The following is a 6113-nucleotide window of genomic DNA, read 5'->3' on the forward strand; positions in this document are numbered from 1 at the left end:
TTCTATTCCTTGATTCTGGAAAGGAAGAATTTTATATTCTATTTCCAGTAAAAAAGAAACTAGAAGTGGGGTGTGCACTCCGAGAGTCTGGAAGATGTAGATAAAGTTACCTTTTATAAGACTGGTTATCTACTCTGAAGATGAGTTCTTCGTTTATCGAAGTGAAGTTTTCAACTCCGATTATAACCATGAAAAGGGTTTAACCAAAGAGAAGAAGAAAGGAGTTCTTTCGTTTATCGAAAGGGGACTCCGAACTGAAAGTGGACCTCTTGTTCATGGAAAGAATCAAGAGGGCCAGAAAAACATTTTTGGTGGACTCACTGTCAATTGAAATTGATCAGTGAGGAATTTTGGTGGTAAAAATAATTTTGGGTTATCCTCTAGAATATTAAGTGTAATATTCTTTAAGGAACTTCCCGGTAAACGAGTTATCCTGAATGTACTAGGGATAGTACTTTTTCAGGAACTTCCCATTTATTGGCATTAATTGCCTGGCGCCCTCTTGAGTAATCAGGCGATATGCGCCGTTTGAATAGACTGTGTCTATTACAAACGGTCCTTCCCATTTGGGTTCGAATTTACCTTTCTTCTTGGAGGTGAGAATTATTGGTCGGCGAGCAGCGAGGACCAGATCTCCTTCCTTGAAGCTTCTCTGTCGGACTCTTTTGTTAAAAGCCCTAGACATCCTGGCCTGATAAAACTCAATTTGCTGTTGAGCTTCCAAGCGCTTTTCATCCAGCCTCTCAAGCTCTTCGAGACGCTTCTGTTGCTGTTATTCTGTCATCATCTCTGTTGCGAGGGCGATCCGAAGAGATGGAATTTGAATTTCCAGCGGTAGCACAGCTTCACATCCGTATACCAGCGAATACGGGGTAGCTCCCGTAGGCGTGCGTATGGTGGTGCGATAAGCCCAGAGTGCTTCACCGAGTTTATCGTCCCAGTCTCGTTTATTGGTCTTCACGAGCTTGGACAGGATCTTAATGATCGTCTTGTTAAACGCTTCAGCTAATCCGTTCGCAGCGGGATAGTAAGCTGTCGACGAAACATCTTCGATTTTGAACTTGTCGCAGAATCTGACGAAGGCATTGCTTATGAACTGTGGACCGTTGTCATGAATGATCCTTCTTGGCACGCCGTGTCGGTAAAGAAGTAATCTGTGATCGCCAGAATGAATCGATCGCCTTTGACTGAAGGGGGAAAAATAGGACCAACAATATCCATGCCCCATACTTCGAACGGCCATGACGTGGTTGATGTGTGCAACTGCTCTGGCGGTTGATGCATTTAATTTGCATGTATCTGGCAAGCGTGGCATTCTCGCGCGTATTCGATTGCGTCACGAACCATCGTTGGCCAGAAATATCCCATCCTCCTGATGCGATCATATAGTTTGGGACCGGGCTAATGCGCACCACATTCTCCTTCGTGCACTTCCTTAAGAACTTCTTCTGCTTCTTTGTTCGAAAGGCATCGTTCGTGCACTTCCTTAAGAACTTCTTCTGCTTCTTTGTTCGAAAGGCATCGGAGTAATAAACCATCGTATCCCCTGTGGTATAACGTATGGGTCTCGGCATTATAAAAGAATCTTGGCGCTCTTCGGCGAATTGATTCCCTTTCTTTTACGTCTTCTGGCAGAATACCATACTGGACGTAGTCAATGATGGGAAAACGCCAATCTCGGGACTCAGATCTGATTTGAGTTGAATTCACCTCCTTGGCGTTTACGTTTCCGTCGTCTTCCTCTTCAATATCCCTACTGTATATGGGTACGCAGAGTTGATGCGTCCGTACTGTGACCAACAGCTCAGTTTCGGGAGGCTGTGCCAGTGATACCGCTAGTGCCGCCAGTGCATCTGCATAAGCGTTTTGAAGACGAGGGATATATTCAATGAAGAATTCTTCAAAAGATTCTGCCATTTTGATGGCTTCTTGGTGGTACGGGATCAAGTCTTGGTTCCTGACCTCATACTCTCCGCGGACCTGGTTGACTATCAATTGAGAATCCCCAAAAGCTTCGAGATATTCGACCCCCAGCTCCTTGGCGAAACTGAGTCCAATGAGAAGTGCATTGTACTCGGCCACGTTATTGGAACACAGACCAGTCAATGAATAAGCTCGGGGCATTACATGCTTTCCCGGGGAGATTAAGACGACTCCAACTCCAGAGGAGACGGTGGGACATCCCGGGGTTATTACCCTATTAACTGCTCTTGAAGCACCATCAAAATATAATTGCCATACTTGCTGGTGCGATGTAGTGTTAACCTCGTGGGTTTCATCCGGCAAGTCATCATATACTTCTGCCGTATCTGTGGTCGGGTTTGCCGCCAAAAGGTCACAAATCGCCTGCCCTTTGATTGACTTCTGCTGTTTGAAGTGCAAATCATATTAGGACAAGAGAAGGGCCCACTTTGCTAACCGCCAATTCATAGAGTAGTAAGGCACTTATCGAGTGGTTCATCGCCTTGAGATAAATCAAGAACGGTTTACCAGATTTCGGTGCAACGAGAACAGGAGGGTTCGCCAGATATGTTTTGATATCTTCGAACGCTTTTTGGCAGGCATCATCCCAGATGAATGATACTCCTTTCTTGTTCAGCTTAGAGAACGGTTGGCACTTCCCAGAAAGATTTGAGATGAAACGCCGGATATAAGCTAAACGCCCTTGCAATCCTCTGAGTTCTCTCAGATTCCTCGGGGGCTGCAATTCATGTATCGCCTTCACCTTATCAGGATCGATATGTATACCCTTAGTGGTGACGACGAACCCAAGAAATTTTCCGCTGGACATTCCAAGGAATGATTTAGTGGGGTTCATCTTCAATTGATGACTCCTCATGAGATCGAACATCGTCTTCAAATCCTTGATGTGATCTTCTTTGTTGCGGCTTTTCACAACCAAATCATCAACGTAGCATTCGACTGTTTTCCTGAGATGTTCTTGGAAAATCTTAGTCATCGCTCGCTGGTATGTGGCGCCGGCATTCTTCAGACCGAAAGGCATCACCGTATAGCTGAAGACGCCAAGGGGTGTTCTAAACGCTGTATGCTTCTCGTCATCCGGGTGCATTTTGATTTGGTTATACCCCGAAAAGCCGTCCATGAAGGACATCCTCTCGAATCCACATGTATTGTCGATAATGACATCCGTGATTGGGAGAGGGAAATCGTCTTTCGGACATGCTTCATTCAGGTTCCTGAAGTCGATGCAAATCCTGATTTTGCCATTCTTCTTCATGACGGGAACGATGTTGGCTAACCAGTCTGGATGTTGTTCCTCTCGGATAAATCCTGATTCGATCAACTTCTTAACCTCTGCCTCAATGGCTTCCATAATCTGCGGACGAAACCGTCTTTGCTGTTGCTTGACAGGTTTGGCATCCGGCTTGATATCGAGGCGGTGCATTGCGACATTGGGGTCGAGCCCTGGCATGTCTTCATAATTCCATGCGAAGACGTCGATATATTCCCTGATGAGAGCAATCAATTCCTCCTTCTCATCTGGGGGAAGACTGTCGCTGATGAATATAGGCTTTGGGTTAGCTTCATCACCCATGTTAATCTGGACTATTTTATCTTCAGTGGGTGGTTCTCTTTGCTCGAACCTATCGACCTATCACCGTACTGCATGTTTAGGTGATGAACCCATGGGTCTTCCCACGTTGGCATTTGATCGTCATCCTCCAACGTAGATGGATCAGCTGTAGTCATGTTTGACATTAAGGTTTTGAACATTTCTCCCAAACTTGTGTCGGAATCCTCATCTGAAGCATCGGGAGAGTATCCCTTCTTGGCTTTGTTAGCAATTTGATCGATAATTTGCCAACCACATTCGTCATCTGATGAAACATAACCTAAGCCTCGCCCATATTTATAATAATCCTCAGGTTTACCTTTTGGTACATATACTGCTTTGGCTGGATTACGAGGACCTCGATCGAAGTATAAACCTTCTCCGAGTGTGAAATCGTAGCCCTGCTTTTCCATGAGCTTGCGCGCTTCTGGACTATACTTGGATAGATGTCGACCAGGTTTGTCATCATCTTCGTCTTCACTTAGGAAATGATCTGGTAACGGAGAGCTTTTTCCTTTACCGTAAATCACTTCTTTAGCACCTCTTACTTTGTTCGGGATGACCATGGTTGTTCCGAAAGAATGCTGAAGGTGTTCCTTGGTTACATAGGATGATCGGATCGGCATATACAACTCAGGATTGTCGTACAGCTCTTTTATCACATCATCAAGAGACAAGGAGTACTCTAAATCATCTTTTATTGCAATATCGGCAAGTTGCCAGTTACAATCTGCATCTGACGATTGTTCATCGTCAAGATTGATTACAAAGGGTACAATGTCATTTAAAACAAAACAGCATTGTAATCGAATCCGGCTTCAGAATCAGCTTCTTCTCCGCTGTCTGTGCCCTGGGCCGATGGTTCAGTATCGGATTCGTTACCATAAAGGAGAGAATCGGTGAAATAATTCTCATACCCCTTGAATGGTTGCTTATCCGCGACCACCGTCCTAACCTCATTGTCAGTGTCGACATACTTCAAACACTGATGGAGAGTAGAGGGAATTATCACGTTACTATGGATCCAAGGCCGACCCAATAGTAAGTTGTACGAAGTCTCCGCATCGATCACATAACACGTGACTTCTGTCTTCAGATCTCCCATCTGGCACTTCACCCGGATCTTACCCAAGGGTCTTGACCCACTAGTGTTGAATCCATAAATAACAGTGCCTGTGGACGCCAACTTGCTTACTGGGATGCCGAGGAAATGCATCAATCGAAGCGGCATAATACTCACAGCAGAACCCGGATCCACTTGGATTCGGTTGACTTGGCTGGAGCCAATGTATCCGACGAAATATAACGGCCGATCGTGGTTCGAATTCTTCGTCTGCATATCTTCTTTGGTGAAAGTAATGCAGGGAAGGTTCTTAGTCGCTATGTTGCACTGTTGACTCAGCGGTTCTGGCTGTTCAGGTATCGGCTTGACTTGAGTCAGAAATACCTCTGCATTGGCCAAAGCTTCTTGTAGGGCCTCCCTGGTTTCTTTGGATAATCGCAGCAACTCATACAGCGTTATCCGTGCAGGAATGTTGGCTAATTGCGCCATAATGTCGAAGCTATGCGGAGTCTTCGAGCTTTCCGGTTTGTCTCTTCCAATTGGACGACTGAAACGAGACTGCTTCGGATTCTGTACCTCTTGGGGATTCTTCTCTTTTGGTTTATTCACCTCATATAGCGTTATCCGCGCTGGAATATTAGCTAGCTGAGCCATGATGTCGAAGGCGCGTGGAGTTTTCGAACTCTCCGGTTTATCCTTTCCAATCGGACGACTGAAACGAGACTGCTTCGGATTTTGCATCTCCTGGGGATTCTTCTCCTTTGGTTTATTCACCGGCTGTCGTAGAGCTTCTTTACCCGGTGTGGGACTCGTAATCACCCCCATTTCTGTGAGAGTTTTGGCTGGTCCCCGTTTGTTCACCCCCTGCTCACTAGGTGGCGGATAATTGTAGTGATACTCATTTTCGCTCCGTGTCGCAAAAACTTCTTGTTCTTCTTCAGAGAGCTGGAAAGTGGGGATTCTTTCGTCATCTTCCCCCGGGATAGCAGAGACTCCATAACAAGACTTCCCTCTTCCTTTAGACTTCCTTCCGGATGACGAACCGGCCCATTGTTCATCTATCTTCAATCAGGTCGGGGTGCACCCAGAGGATCTCACCGTTTGGGGCTGTGTATGGGACAAGTCCTTTTTGGCGTTGTCCGTGCGGGTCGTCATTCACCATCTTCATCCCGACTTTGGTAACGCGTTTTGGCTCGAACCAAGTTGTAGGCACCGATCCAAAACTGATTGATACTGCGTTTGCCCCCACATTCTTGGTTGGTTTCGGGGTTATGACCCCTACGTCGATTAACGCCTGGATCTTGTCCTTGATGTGGTAGCATGATCTCGTAGGGTGGTGGACTGCTCTGTGGTATGCGCAGTACTTTGGATCCGTCACCTTGCTGGATCCCTCTTGATCCACGATCACCAGCAGCTGGATTTTGTTGTTCTCCAACAAGTATTTGAAGATGCCGGGAACTTCATCATCCTTGAAGG

This window comes from Asparagus officinalis, chromosome 4 (assembly GCF_001876935.1).
Source record: "Asparagus officinalis chromosome 4, Aspof.V1, whole genome shotgun sequence".
NCBI classification, from domain to species: Eukaryota; Viridiplantae; Streptophyta; class Magnoliopsida; order Asparagales; family Asparagaceae; genus Asparagus; species Asparagus officinalis.